Raw genomic sequence first — 16491 nt, forward strand, 5'->3', positions numbered from 1 at the left:
AAATAATTACTTATTTTTTTAATTTTTATATTTTTAATGTTTTTATTAATGAAATAATATTTTTTTTAAATATTTAATATATTTTTTAATTATTTTACTATTGTTTTATAAAAAAATTGATATTTGTTGGTTAATATTAATTCATTGATGTATTTTTTAAAATATTTATCATACAAAATACGAAAATTAGATATTTATGATTAATTGTGTGTATCATTCATTTCATGTACATAAGATACATGGAATAAAAAAAGTGTGGTGTGGGTTGGTCTACACTACACTACAGAATGCCAATGTGGTTGTGGGCTGGTCCAGTTCAGTTCACATAGTTTGTCTACAATTCAGAACAGCCGTGGACTGTGGTGTGGTGTGGATTGGTCCCTACCACAGGGTGTGGTGTGAACCAATCCACACTCACCAATTTTTCATCCATACTACAGAATACCCCCTTAGTAATTCTATCCAGAAATATGATCGGGGCTCTACAATACCTCAATGTCATCGGGCAAAAAACCCAATTATCATTAAGAAGGTAGTGGTGGGTGGTAAAGACGTAAAATCGGCATTAATCACGGGTTGTTTCGTTGAAAGGAAATTGGAAAATCAATCGTTCAAACCGGCCGGACGAGCAAGATATCGAAGGAATTGACAAAATTGAGTAGGAAGGCATGAAGTCATATGCATTTAATTGTAGTAGTCGACTAGTGGTTAGCTGTTTTTGGAAATTATCGTTAGGTGGTGATTGGCATACAAGGGACTCTATAGCTAGTTCTCATGATATAATGATATAATGATTATGATGATGATGATACTTACAGCCTAAATGGACAAACACATTATCATCATATTATCATCCTGAAGGTGTAAAAAAAAAATGTCAACCAAATCAACTTGTTTGATTCTTTTATATATATAGATTACTAAAAATAGGTGGTATGCAATGCATTGGAAACAAGTTGGCTGGTTGTCTATTTCCACAAAGAAATAATTAGTTTACTAATTAATAAATATAATTCAACCATCCCTCCATGTGAAAGAGAAAACAATGCTTAGCATTGCAGCTAAACTACGATGTCAGTAGTATTAATTATATTCTCCGATCAAAGCTTCCTCACATTCAAGACATCACCAAAAGAAGGAAAAAAGAGAACTGATAGACGAAAAATGGAGCTGGATGTTTTCGGTTTGAAAAAAAGGATAATTATTTATAATAACTTTGTGACTAGGCATTGGGGTTTCCTATTTTGAATAATTGCATATTGGGTGGTCCTAATCCTAAGTTTCTGATTTATAAATCACGTATTGGGTATAGATAGAAATATTTTAATTTAAAGATGTATATGCATGCATTTTAGATTATCTCGTGCATTAATTGAAAACGTGTAACGGTGGCAGTAGTGTTAATAAGTTGGAGAAGATATTTAAATCTCTCTCTCAATTTCTGAAGTAAATTTTCAACAAATTTAATGTAGAGATGAGAACTGAGAATGGTAACTCGATTTTAAAAGAAGCCAGATTTGCTCCCTCCCCACATATATAGTTTTTTTCCCCATAGAACATTAATGTGACTGTCCACTGGGACATCTGTCATGATCTCTATGAATGACAATATACGAATAGTGGTAGATGTTCTTAATGTGCAGCTGTAATTCTGAGTTTGGAAGAAGAGGAGAAAGAGGGAAACAAGAGCTTATTTATGGGTGTACATTGGCTACTTTACATCCCATGTGTTTGGTTTTTCGTGTCTTGTCCATTTTGTGCATAGTAGCATTAGTGTATACACACGTAAGGGATAGACAATGGGGTACGTATGTATAAGGTTATATTAATGGGTACTGTTTTAAAAGCATAAGATTTTGACATTTATCTGTACTATATAAAACAGTTATTAGTCTATTTTTTTTTGCAAGGTGATAAAAATTAAATTTGGTTATATAATATTACGTTGTATTTTTACCCTTTATTTGTATGCATATGCTCTTATAATAGTGTTATATAAAATGAACATTTGTTTTGCTTCCTCCACTTCATACCATATTATCGTATAGAGGTTTTTGTTGCTTCCTCCATGTCATACATTTTTATAGATTTGTACAATTGGAAATTGATGTAGCGCAATCTGGTCATTCCTATCTGGTATTCACGTGGCTCCTGAGAGGTACCTGAAACAAAGAGTAAGAAAAAAGAATTCCCGGGGGGTTTGCCCGGCGGGAACGCTGTGACGATTAAGTCAGTATTCTGTGTGAGAAGCAAAAGGAAGACGAAGGCTAAGAGTGCAGATTGCGCAAATGGTTCGAAGATACCCTGTTCCTTGAGAATAAACTCCTTATAATAGAATTCCGTCGCATCAGGCCCTCTGGCTTCTGACAGGGCAGGTATAACCACCACTGTCAATCTGCCACAGCCGTTACAAGCAAGGCTGAGGTGGCACGCGCGGGGCCGTCGTCGCAGGGTACGTGCCTGTCAGGTGTAAGGCCTTCTAAAGGTGGCAACCGCGACGATGCTTGACGAGGGACATGACTGCTACCCCTAGATTTGTCGGGTACGGTTGTCGGGCAGGAGATCTTTTGGCGGTAGGCCAAACTACCATTTCTCGGGTTACCCTGCATCGGACTGCCTCTGAGGTGACGAGCTGCCTGTAGCAAGTTATGTCGAGCTGGCTGACCCGAGGTGTCCGTGCCTCGGGGTATCTAGAGGTGGATCGGTGCGTTTCTGTCTGGGAGGGGCTCGAGGTCCATTGAGAGGAGCTCGGGCCTTAAGAGAGGTCAGAGTGTCCCAAACTCGGGACGCTTCGAAGTGCCTTAACCCTGGGAAGGAGGTGCGGGTAGGGCAGCTTCCGACGAGTAGTTTATCCGCCCAGTTGCTGAGCTGAACTCGGTGGGACCTTCCCTCCGAGTTGTGGTCACGTCCGTTGCGCTGTCATGCTGAGTCACTGTTTGAGCAAGGTCACACCCACGTGTACCCGTGCTACGAGGTCGGGCCAAATCAGCCCCCATCAATTGCCCCCCACTCCCTGCGCTAGCGGCGATGACCCAGCGCGGGGAGGTCATGACACGCCGAGTGGATTTGGCGTCGGTATTCATGCCACTTTGGCGCGCGCTCCGTCCAGTTGGGACCAGTCTAGTGCCCGGTTTGATAAAAAAGACTCGAGTCGCGTCTGGATTACGCGCGGATCTCACGCAACTTGGACTTTGCGGACGTAAAAAACGCACTAAACTGTTTTCGCCTCGAGGAACCCGTAGCTGTGGCTATAAATAGGGGGACCCTTGGCCATTTTCTTCATCACAAAGCTCTCGTCATTAGCGTTTGAGCTCGCGTCGGAGGTCTCTTTGCTCGGGTTTTCCAGTTCGTCCCGTTCTCCCAGTCCGGTTGCGTTTCTTTTGGAGAGTCCTCCCGAGCTTCCTTTCCCCTTTCAATTTGTTTCTTCCCTTTAGTTCGCTATGTCATCTAGTGTAGACAGCCTTATCGACGAGCCCGAGGTGGGTACCTCGGCTCGGGGTGGCTCCTCCGTTGCTCAACCATTCGAAGTACGGGTGGCTTCGGGTCATCTGGCGTCCACCTCCCACCGAGGTCGGGAGTCAGATCAGTTCGGCCCTTCTATAATGACTTCGGAGAGGCTTCAGAACCTCATACAGAGGTTCCACCTCCCTAAGGAATACTCATATAGCTTTCCCACCGGTAACTTTCCATGGGAGCATGGTCCCGACGAGATCGTGATCTTTGGGGAACAACTGATAGTTGGGCTCCGACTTCCTCTTCACCCTTTGATCGTTGAGGTGTTGGTACACTTTAACATCACCCTGGACCAACTCCACCCAAACTCCATACGAAATGTGGTGGGGTCCATCTCTCTTTGCTTTGACCGTTCTCTCTCCATAGATTTAGATATTCTTAGCACAATTTTGGCCATAAAGAAGAGTGCTTCGGGCGCTCTCCCCGGGCACAGGCAGTCCTACTACCTGTCCCCCCGCTCGGGTTTCAAACTCATGCACAAGCTCCCAAGCAAAGTCCCAGCTTGGAAGCGGGACTACTTCGTAGTTTGGAGCAGCATGGGGTGGCCCTTCCGCACTGATTGGAGGACGGCCGTTCAAGACCCCGGTGTCATCCTAGACGGGAAGACCAAGAAGGCGCTCCAGTCACTTACTCAGCTCGGGTAGGTTTCGCTTTACTTCGGCCTTTTGCACGTGTGTTTACTTCGGATTGCTAATGCTGTGTCTTGCTGCAGGTCCCATGGAGGCAGAGAGAATAGATAGCCAGAAGCTCTTATGCCAGATGAAGAGAAAGAAACGCGTAGCCAAGAAGGCGTGCGTTGAGTCCCCGCAAGCATCAGCCGAGGCCCAACCTCCATAGACTTCAGCTCCAGAGCCCGAGGTGGTAGCGAAGCCTGTCATCGACTTGGAAGGAGGGGCGGTGCCTTAGGGGCCCGAGGTGGTAGCAGAGCCTACCGTTAGGCCCACCGAACTTGCTACTAAGCCCACCGAGCCTATTGCTGAGGGCGTTGCCGAGGCTTGTGCTGCAAGGGCCGCTGTCGGGGCTCGTCCTGCCGAAGCTGCCGCCGAGGCCTCTAAGAGTTCCACTCACGACGTAGAGATGACGACATCTAGCTCGGAGGGCTAGGGGAGTCAAACTGTCCTGAACCCCCAGTGCAGCCTGGAGAAGAGCAAGCTAGCTGCATACCCGGGGGAGGTCAGCGAGTGGGCTGAACTCACTCTTGGTCAGCTCAGTGCCCGAGCTACCACTCATACTATGGTGGTGAGTCTCCCTTCTCTTTTCTTCTCTTCTCTCCCTTTTTTTTTTTTTGATTTCCCTCTTGACCGGTTTCCCTTTTGCAGGTGAACACCGCCATTCTAACCTTGACCCTTCAATCAGATCGGCACCTAAGGTGGGTTCTGGAGGCTGAGAAGTCATCTCGCACAGCCCATACTGAGTTGAGGGCAGCTCGCTGTCAGGTCCACCGCCTGGAGAGTGACGCCTCAGCCCAGAAGAGCTTCATCGAGGTGTTAACGGCAGAGAAGGGGGAGTTGGCCTGAGACAAAGATAAGCTGAGGGCTGAGGTAAACGGGCTCAAAGTTGGTCAAGAGGCCTTAGGGCTTGAGGTGAACAGCCTCAAGGCTAAGCGGGATGCCCTGAAGCTCGAGATACAAGGCCTCAAGGAGGCAAAGGGGAAGCTGGAGCACGAGGTGGAGTACCTCCAAGAAGATATAAGAGAGAAGACTATGATTTTCGAGGGTGCTCTCAAGGAGGTCAAGAATCAGGCCGTCATCGACTATGTCAAATCTTCGAGGTTTGACGATGTGATGACCAAGGCCTACCACAAGGGCTTCAATCTCAGTCGGTGGCTAATCAGGTACCTCTACCTCGACCTGGATACGAGCGCCATCACCACTTCTCGGATCACTAACGACATCGTGCGTCAGTCAAAAGATGATCCAGATTCTGAAGACGAGGGCGCCAAAGATGAAGCAGAGGATGCTGGCCCAATTACTGCCCCCGAGAAGGTCCCTAACAGAGGCAAGGAGCTTCCGAAGTAGTTTGCTCCCTGTATTTGTAAACTTAATCTCCCTTGTAATCAAGACGTTCTTAATGAAATTTATGTAATGAATTTTCTGCAATGAAGAAATTTTTTCCTTTTGTCAAAAGTTTGCGCAATTCATTTTTGTCGAAACGGTTATCTCACCCCAAGGTGTTAACCTATCGAGTTGAACTTCCGAAGTGGGTGTTCCTTAACGGCCATCGTGGCTCCGAACTGTTTAGTAGGGGTAGCCTCGTGTACGCCGGGGTGAGGGACATAGTAGGGAGCATGCCCGACCTGTCTGCACCCGAGGTAGGTTGTCGTCTGTTATCCTTAGCGGGTCCAACTCTTTGCATGCCAGGGCAGGCTATTTGTTGTAAGGTTCATGCCCGAGCAGCCTGCACCTCAGGCGCTGCAAATATTTAGTTCATGCTGATGGGGTAACTTAATTTTGTATGCTGCCGAGGTTTCTTCATTAGCTCGGCGTTTCAGCTCTTAGGCTGGAGGAGTGGCTTGTGGCCCATTCTCGGAGTCTGTCCATGCCATAAAGGCGATTGGGTCCTGTTGTGCCGAGGTCAAATTAGCTCGGTATTCTGGCCCTTAGGCCTTGGGAGTGGCTCGTAGCCTACTCGATTCTTACAGATAGTATTGTCTTAGGTTGACAATATTCCATGCTCGAGGTACTTGTTTCCCTTCGAGGGTCTCGAGCTTGTACGTTCCTTCTCCGAGCACTCACTTCACTCGGTAGGGACCTTCCCAGTTGGATCCGAGCTTGCCAGCGCCGGGCTCAGGTACTATAACCTTACGAAGGACCAGGTCGCCAACGCGAAGGTTCCGCCTCTTGACCCTGGCGTTATAGTACCGAACTACTCTCTGCTGGTAGGCTGCGGTCCTGATGTACGCGGTTCCTTACTTCATCGAGTAGATCGAGGTTGGTACGTAGCTCATCTTTGTTTATCTGATCACTATATGCTACTAGTCGCAACATAGGTACTTCGATCTCTGCGGGGATCACCGCTTCGGTGCCGTAGGTGAGATTGAAGGGTGTTTCTCCCGTGGCGGTCTTCTCCGTGGTCTAGTATGCCCATAGAACACTTGGTAGTTCATCTGCCCACAATACTTTAGCTCGGCCCAACCGTGCCTTTAATCCACGGAGGATGGCTCTGTTTGTGACTTCCGCCTGACCGTTTGTTTGAGGGTGTGCGACTGAAGTAAAGTTCTGTCGGATTCCCATGTCTCGGCACAAGTCTTGAAATTTGATGTCCTCGAACTGCTTGCCGTTGTCGGAAATCAATACCCGAGGTAATCCGAAGCGGCACACGATGTTCTTCCAAAAGAAGTTTTGAACATTTCGCGCTGTGATCGTTACGAGGGGTTTGACTTCTACCCACTTGGTAAAGTAGTCCACTGCTACTACTAAGAACTTCCTTCCACCCGTTGTTGGCGGGAATGGCCCGAGTAGATCAATGCCCCACTGTGCAAAGGGCCACGGGCTGGTGAGATACTTGAGGTCCGCAACAGGTCGGTGGTGAATATTGGCATGTCTCTGGCATTTGTCACATTTTCTGACGAGCTCAATAGCATCTGCCTTCATTGTTGGCCAATAATACCCTTGTCGAAGTGCCTTTTGGGCGAGGGCCCTGCCCCCCAAGTGTCCGCCGCACTGACCCTCATGAGTGTCGCAGAGTACGAGCTCGGCTTCGGTAGGTCGCAAGCAATGTAGGTAGGGGAGCGTGTAGGATCTTCGGTATAGCCGTTCGTCTATCATGACATATTTGGCTGCTTGGCGCTGGACCCTTCTAGCTGCATTGCGATCTGCAGGGAGGGTCCCGTGTAGCAAGAAGCTCGCGAGCGGGTCAATCTAGCTTGGCTCTGCTTGAACGACGGGAGCGACCTCCTCTGGCCCCTCGAGAATGCTAGGCCGATGCAAGTCCTCTATGTACGCGGTTCTCATGGTAATGTCACTGATGCTGGCTAGCCTAGACAGGGCGTCGGCCTCTGCGTTCTCCGACCTAGGGAATTGTCTGATGAAGTGTGACTGGAAGTTGAGCAGGGCCTCTCTGACTTTGGCTAAATAAGCGACCATGGTCGGCTCGCGAGCTTCGTACTCGCCAGTGACCTGGTTGACCACGAGCTGGGAGTCGCTGCAGATAACGATGTGCTTGGCTTTTACTTCTCTGGCTAAGGCTAGTCCGGCTATCAACGCCTCGTACTCTGCTTCATTGTTAGATGCCGAGAACTCGAAGCGTAACGCATACTCCAGTTTCGTGCCACTTGGGCCGTGTAGAACTATTCCGGCTCCACTGCCTTGTTGGTTCGAGGAGCAATCTACATGAAGGATCCAGGGCTCCTCATCCCAGCTCGCACTTGGCTTAGCTAGGAGAGAGGCCACACTAGCTGCTACTTCACGGGGCTCGGATTGAACCGGCCCGGGAACTTCAGGCTCACCCGAACTAGGGACCTCATGCTCAACTGGCCTGGGAACTTCGGAGCTGAATGTGCAATCGACGATGAAATCTGCTAAGGCTTGAGCCTTAATGGCAGTTCGCAGCTTGTATTGGAGGTCGTACTCGCTGAGCTCAACGGCCCACTTCGTCAACCGACTAGAGACCTCGGGCTTAAGTAAGACTTGCCTCAGAGGTTTGTCGGTGAGGACGATAGCAGTGTGAGCTAGGAAGTATGGGCGGAGCTTCCGAGCTACAATTACCAATGCGTATGCTAGCTTTTCTATCTCCGGGTATCTCGTCTCTGCTCCCTACAACACTTTACTAACGTAATAGATGGGTCGTTGGACCCGATCTACTTCCTTTATTAGTATTGAACTGACCACTTCGTCGCTCGCCGAGAGGTACAATTCTAAAACATCACCCTCCTCGGGCTGGGTTAAGATCGACACACTAGTGAGGTATTTCTTGAGCTCGTCGAACGCGAGTTGGCAGTCTTGGGTCCATTCGAACCCTTTGCTCTTAATTGCCTTAAAGAACGGTAGACAATGGTCTGCCGATTTGGACATGAAGCGACTCAGGGCGGCTATGCGGCCATTCAACTTTCGGGGTGGTCTCATATCTAAAATGGCCTTAATCTTATCCGGGTTGGCCTCAATGCCGCACCGGTTAACGATGTATCATAGGAACTTGCTCGAGGTCACACCGAATACACAGTTGTTTGTATTTATTCTCATATTAAACTTACGTAGAATTTCAAAAATAGAATGCAAATCTTGTATTAATTCATGTGAGAATTGAGTTTTGACGACCATGTCGTCTACATAGCATTCTACTTTTCTGCCGATTAATGGCGCAAACAATTTATTTACAAGCCTTTGAAAGGTTGCCCCTACATTTTTTAACCCGAAAGGGCATGACCTTGTAACAGTACAGACTAAACTCTGTGATGAAGGCAGTCTTTTCTTCGTCCGCCGGGTCCATCTTGATTTGGTTATAGCCCGAATAAGCGTCCAAGAAACTTAGCAACTCGTGCCTTGAGGTTGCGTCCACCAAGCGGTCAATTCTAGGGAGCGGGAAGCAGTCTTTTGGGCAAGCCCGATTTAGGTTGGTGTAGTCGACGCACATGCGCCACTTGCCGTTGGCCTTCTTTACTAGGATGGGGTTGGCAACCCAGCTCGGGTAATGGACTTCTCTTATGAAGTCAGTTGCGAGGAGCTTCTCGACCTCCTCGTCGACTGCTTTCCACCGCTCTGGGGCTAGGTTGCGTTTCTTCGTCTAACGGGCCTTACTACAGGATCAGTATTCAGTTTTTGAGTTATGAGTTCGGGGTCTATACCGGGCATCTTTTCCGCGGACCATGCAAAAATATCTAAATTTTGAAGTAAGAAGCTTCCCAGTTCGGATCGTAGAGGCTCTTGGACGGAAGCGCTGATCTGAAGCGTCTGAGCTGGGTCTGCCGCTGAGGTCGGGATTGCGACTGTTTCTTCCATGGGTGCGGCTCGTTCTTCGCCTTGCTCCGTAGGCCACTCTAGTTCGAGGTCGTCGACCACCTTGGTCTTTCCCTTCAGGGCGGCGACATAGCACTTGCGGGACTCGAGCTGGTCGCCTCGCGCTACCCCCACACCGAAGTCTGTTGGGAACTTCATAGCCAAATGGTAAGTGGAGACCACCGCCCGTAGGACATGGGTGATCAGTCGACCTATTATGGCATTGTAGGGGGAGGGGGTCGCGACCACCAGGAAGTCGTGTTTGAATATGACCATACAAGGCCATGTGCCGACTTCCACAGGTACTGTTATTTTCTCAAAGGGTCGGACTTCTTCTCCGCTGAAGCCCACCAAAGGAGTGTTTGTAGGTTTCAGGTCACTTCTCTGCAACTGAAGCTAGTCGAACGCAGCTTTGAAGAGGATGTCGGTCGAGCTGCCTAAGTCAATGAGTACGCGCCTGACCTCGAAGTCATTGATTCTTAGTTTTATTATGAGTGCATCATCGTGGGGATAGTGGACCCCTCGCGCATCATCTTTTGTGAAGAAAATTGGCTCTTTTGTCCTCAACCGCTTTGGGGGGTTCTGCTCTTCCCGGGTGGCCTCACGAACTGACGTCCGAGCTGCTGCTAAAGTGCAAACCGCAACGATCGAACCTCCCACTATCATGTGGATGGTCCCCCGAACTGGCCTCTCCTCCGGAGGCTGCCTCTGCGGTTGTTCGGCCGGCCTGCGACTAGACTCGGGAGCATCCTTACCGTGCTCCCCTTGCCGACCTGTTTTATTACTATTGTTATTATTATTTTGTACAAAGTTTCTCAAATATCCGCGACGGATGAGCTCCTCTATCTTGTTGCGGAGGTTTTTACAACTCTCGGTACTATGACCGTGATCTTTATGAAAACTGCAATACAGATTCTTATTTCCCTCATTGGGATTCCCCATCAGACGGGGTGGCCACTTCACGTACGGGGCGTCCTTGATCGCCATCAGGATTTTGGCCCGCTTCACGTTCAGTGGGGTGTAATAAGCTCGGTCCGCTACAGGAGCTCGGAACAATTGACCCGGCTTTGCCCCCTGAGCTGTATCCTTTTTCTTTTGGCTGTCCCCTTGATTGGAAGGCTCTCCTTTCCTCTTTCTTTTTTCGGGCGCATCCTCGCCCTTTTGGTTGATCTCCTCTTCGGTTGCTATGAACCTGTCCGCGAGCTTTAGAAACTCGGTTATGGTCGCTGGTTGGTTGACGACCATGTGCCATTTGAACTCTTTGTGTGTCACGCCTTTCTTGGCTGCTGCAAGGCGTACGATAGGGTCCATGCGCGGTATTCTCATACAAGCATTGTTGAACCGCTTGATATAGCCCCGGATGGACTCTCCCTCTCTCTGCACTATGCTGAGGAGGCTTTCTTCAGTTTGTGGGCACCGTTTGCTGGTGATGAAGTGGGATGTGAAGGCCTGCGTGAACTGTGCCCAACTTCTTATCGATCCAGGTGCCAAGTTCCGGTACCATGTACGGGCTACTCCTCTGAAAGTAGTGGAGAAGGCTACGCACATGCACGACTTACTGGCTCTCGCCAGGTGCATCTGTGACTGGAAGGCATCTACGTGATCATTTGGGTCAAACGACCCGTCATACTTGTCAAGAGGGGGGAGCTTGAAGTCTTTGGGCATTGGGACTACCAGGAGTTCGGAAGACAGGGGGGATGAAACTGAGAGGAGGGGAGCTTTGACTTCGGCCGAGCTTACCTCTTCTTTACCCCTGAGCTCGGGCAAATCGCGGGTGACAGATCAGCGAGCTCGGCGGCGGCGTCTCTGCTTCTTGGTGGGCTCGGTGTTCGTGCTGCTCACCTCTGCACTGTCCGGAATGGTTTGTGCAGGAAGTAGCCCGGTCTGCTGGTGATGGCTGCGAACAGAGGGATCCTGCTTGGAGTATGTTGCCAAGATCTCGAACCGGTTCTCAAGGAGCGGGGTTTCAAACTTGGATTGCTGAGGTGATGTAGACCTGGTGAGTTGGGGTCCTCCCGACCTGTCCGCCTGCAGCGAGACCGGGGTAGCTGGTCTCTCTCGTCTGCCGCGAGGGGAGGCCTGGTTTTTTGGAAGGTTTTGGGGGGCCTCTCCTTGGCCAGAGGGGTGCTCATCCTGGTGGCGAGACCTAGCTTGCTGCGAGGCTGGGTGCCGAGGCATGAACTGCGGCTGTTGAAGTTGAGGTTGAGGCAGCTGGGGGAACTGCTGCTGGTAGTGGTACTGGGAGACGTGGTGCAACACTTACTGCTGATAGAGCTGGTGTTGTTGGAGTTGTTGCATTTGGGCTTGCATGGCCCACATGCATTGCACCAGGTCGTCGAGCTAGCTCTGGCCGGTTGCCAGAGGAACAACAGTTGGTTCAGCAAAGGTTGTTTCCACAGAGGAAAGAAGGGGAACACCCATAGGTGCCGTCGCTCGCAGCATGTTCAGGTCGGGACTCCGTCCATCGGGAGAGGAATGGTGAACTGTCCTATGCAGACCGTGGGAACCTGGGGTTGTTCCCTAGAGTTATCCATCTCCATGCTTCGTCCAACGTTGCTTGAGGAAGCCATGAGTGTTAAATTTTTTCAAGGAAGAAAAGAAGTGTGAAAGTTTAGAGAGAAAGGCTTTTTGAAGCGTTTCCCACAGACGGCGCCAAATGATGTAGCGCGATCTGGTAACTCCTAGCTGGCACTCACGTGGCTCCTGAGAGGTACCTGAAACGAAGAGGAAGAAGAAGAATTCCCGGGGAGTTTGCCCGGCGGGAACGCTCCAACGATTAAGAGTGCAGATTGCGCCAATGGTTCGAAGATACCCTGTTCCTTGAGAATAAGCCCTTTATAATAGAATTTTGTCGCATCAGGCCCTCTGGCTTCTGATAGGGCAGGTATAACCGCCACTATCAGTCTGCCACAACCGTTATAGGCAAGGCTGAGGTGGCACGCGCGGGGCCGTCATCGCAGGGTACGTGCTTGTCAGGTGTAAGGCACCTTCTAAAGGTGGCAGCCGCGGCGATGCCTGACGAGGGACATGGCTGCTGCCCCTAGATTTGTCGGGTATGGTTGTCGGGCAGGAGATCTTTTGGTGGTAGGCCGAACTAATCTTTCGCGGGTTACCCTGCGCTGGGCTGCCTCTGAGGTGACGAGCTGCCTATAGCAAGTTATGCCGAGCAGGCTGACCCGAGGTGTCTGTGCCTCGGGGTATCCAGAGGTGGATCGGTGCGTTCCTGTCTGGGAGGGGCTCGAGGTCCATTGGGAGGAGCTCGGGCCTTAAGAGAGGTCAGGGCGCCCTGAACTCGGGATGCTTCGAAGTGCCTTAACCCTGGGGAGGAGGTGCGGGTAAGGCAGCTTCCGACGAGTAGTTTATCCGCCCAGTTACCGAGCTGAACTCGGTGGGACCTTCCCTCCGAGTTGTGGTCACGTCCGTTGTGCTGTCATGCTGAGTCACTGTTTGAGCAAGGTCATGCCCACGTGTACCTGTGTTGCGAGGTCGGGCCAACTCACCCCCCATAAAAAACAATGGTAAGTGGAGAAATATCAAAATAGGAAGGGAATACGTGATATAGTAGAATAGGTGGGGATTTGGAAAAGTAATAGCAGAAAACCAATAAAAATTATTGGGGGGGGGGGGGGTTCAAACCATAAATTGCGCCCATCATATATGGTTAAACCCTCATTTGGGAGTATTTATTGGATAAATATGTGCCTATATGATAACTGCTTATCTTAATAGGGATAGTATTTATGAATGTTTGGTGAAAAAGAGTTTCTTTTAAATAGGGGTAGTATATGTATTTTAAAAATTACTTGATGGCCAAGACAGACCAGAAGAAATAAACACATTGAAAAAGCATCTAAAGATAAGTTGAAAAGTTTTGGCTTCTTCAAAATGGGCTTATTTCAAAAATAAGCAATTATTCAGCTTCTTTTCCCAAAACACACAAAAGTGCTTATAAGTATAGCCCCGACCTAAATTAAGTGCTTAAAAATAAATAAGGGAAAATTATAGTTTGAGCCAACTCAACATTTAAAATTAGGCTACAGGTTGGTTAAGAAACTGACAAAACTCTGACATCTGGCTCTACATTTCAAATTATAAAAATCCCTGTCATGTCATCTGAGGCCTATACCGAAATTGTCCTTAATGCTAGTTATTTGAAAATAAAGAAAAAATGGATTATCACTCTCACAGTTTCTTTCCCATTCCCTCTATCTTTTGCTCTCCCTCCCACTCTCTCACTCTAACAGTCGTCTCTTTCTTCTCAACGACTGTATAATTTGAAAATAAACAAAAATGGTTTTCGATTTCTATATTTACACCCTTTGTGTATGTGTGTGTGTTAGTCTATCGTTCTCCTTCGATCTCTCTCATTCTCTTTCTCAGTCAATCTCTCCTCCTTCATTCTCTCTCTCTCTCTCTCAATCTCTATTGTTCTCTCTTAGTCTCTCTCCCGCTCTCATTTTTTTTTCAATTTTTTTTACACGTGTATACTGTATTAATCAGATTCTATAATAGGGCATAAGACCAACCACTTGTAAAATCAAGTTATAAACTTCTTTCAGGTTGGTGTAAATTTCATAGTCAAGAGTTTCTTGTGAATTTTTATTAATTTGGGTTGAGGAAGTAAGAACCATACCAAGTTGGTATTATGTTCTTTAATACGATCTAGTTAATACCATAAGTGTGCAAGAAAAATAATAAAAAAAAAAGAATGAGACAGGGAGCGAGAGAGATTGAGAGAGAACAATAAAGATTGAGAGAGAGAGAGAGAGAGAGATTGATAGAGAGAATGTAAAATCATTTTTTCAAATCACGTAGTCTTTGAGAAAAGGGAGACGACTATGAAAGTGAAATCGAAAGGCAGAGGGAGTGGGAGAGAAGCTGAAAACCCCCTTTTTTATTTTCAAAACATTAAGGGCAATTTCAGTATTGGTTTTTTGTTGTGTCCAACATAGATTAAAAGTCTCATGTTGATAACAACCACATAAGCCTCTAATGACATGGCAATCAATTTCTAAGTATATGTTTGGCATCGATGTTGTAGATACAACACCATTTTCTCAAAAAACGGTGCTACTGATGTGTTGGTTGGAAGCACCATTTTCTGAGAAAACTATATATATATTTTTTTGTTTGGAAACGTTGTTGTCAAATAGGACATTTCCTGGAGCAACAACAACATTTTATGTTTGGTACCAATGCTCCAAGAAATGTTTTCAGCACTGGTACATATTATTCAGTGCCACATCATGTCCCTGTCACTGCCACCTCATGTCCTTATTGACAGCAATGAGTTGCAGGTTCAGAAAATGCCAAATTTGACATTGCTCTAAGCACACCTTCCTGATTTTCAAGGCATGGCTTGGAGTGCCCTTTTTTATATAGAAAAATAATTTCAAATAAACAGGAGTTTCATGGAACATCATTTTTTCTGATATAATGCTGATGTGTCACCATTTTCTAGAACAACGGCACTGATGCCAAACAGACGCTAAACCAACCTGTAGCATCATTTAAATGTTAGGTCAACTCTAACTATAATTTTCCCTAAAAATAATCACTCAAAAACTGGGCTAAACTTGTTTGCATAAGTACTTACTTGTTTTGTTAAACTTAAAGGAAGAGTCGAGACTGCCAACCGCACATAGAAGATGCCACCCTAGCAGCTCACGTGAGTGACAGTCCGTAAATTTGATTTTTGGTATTTTATATGACGAGTAGGGAATTTCCCATTAATTAATTTAGCCACTACAGTCTCCTCCCAAGTCCCAACTCCTAACTCCTAACAAAACAAAAAGTTAATAAATCCAAGTTTGGCAGGACGTTGCAAGCATGAATTGCTTCTCACGTGCGATATTTGAAAAGGGGGACCGCAGCACAAACACTAAACACAGGAGTTAGGACTGAAGAGGGGTGTGTAGACAGTGTGTACTGTGGTCTGTCTAAGCCGTAGTATGGCCATGAAGCCATCATCTATCTATTTATCTATTTTGGTGTTGGATCTGGAATGGGCTTTTTTAACATCGTCTGGCCCAAGCCCAACGTCCTTGCTGAGCCAGAGCCAGCTACGACTAATGGAATGCGCTTTCCCTATCACCTTCCATGTGTCACCTCACATATGGAAGATGTGGCAGTCGGATGGGGAAATTTTGGCGAAGGAAGGTGAGAATGAAAGCCAGAAAAAGTAAGGCATAGAAGGTGAGATAAGCGGATGTCGGTGTTAAATTTAGTGATGGTGCGTCCAGCGTCCCATTTTCGGAATCCATTTTAAAATCACTCCCTACTCCCTACTTTTGGTTGCTTAACACTTACCACACACTCTCTCACACAGCGCCTCACAACGACCTCATTGACACATTCCACCGTGGATCGGAAACATTTCCAGTACTTATGTATTATTATTTATGAGAGATGTTCTTAATACATTGAGATGTGCCTATTAAGTCGGTGTAAAGCAGCATGTGTAAGGAGCAGATCCGGTCTCCTTTCATCATCTCATCTCTATTTTTACCTTTTCCATTCCTATTCTACTCCTCGCTATATGTTACTTGTCCCGAGACACCCCACCCCTCCCCTCCCCTTTCCAATTTTCATACATCAATGTCGACAGCTCAACCATTTCCTTATACAGTTAAAGAATTAATAATTTATCAATTTATCGGGGGTTTATGAAAAGAAAAATGTTTCTTGGTTCAGGTAAAATACAAGCTTCGCCCGGTCGCCCGGTCCAGTCTATGGTCCATAACAAATACGAGGCCACGCCACCACCCTATGCCTTGATGACGTGGCCGAAAAACACCCACTAGACTGTTCAACCTCTGGATTCTTTCTATTTAACGTTTTCCTCAACCCATAGAAAACCTTCCAACTATTTTAGTCTTGGGCGTGGCTACGCAACAGGCTTAAAATTGGGACATGTGCTGTGGACTGTGGTGGTACTCTTGGGGCTTTCAAAAAAGAAAAAAAAATCACTTACTTTCGTATGTAATTGTTCATTAACAGAAAAACAAACATATCCGGAATGATTGAAGTTTGGAGGGGAAGCAGA

This window comes from Nelumbo nucifera, chromosome 1 (assembly GCF_055504915.1).
Source record: "Nelumbo nucifera cultivar China Antique chromosome 1, China Antique-T2T, whole genome shotgun sequence".
NCBI classification, from domain to species: Eukaryota; Viridiplantae; Streptophyta; class Magnoliopsida; order Proteales; family Nelumbonaceae; genus Nelumbo; species Nelumbo nucifera.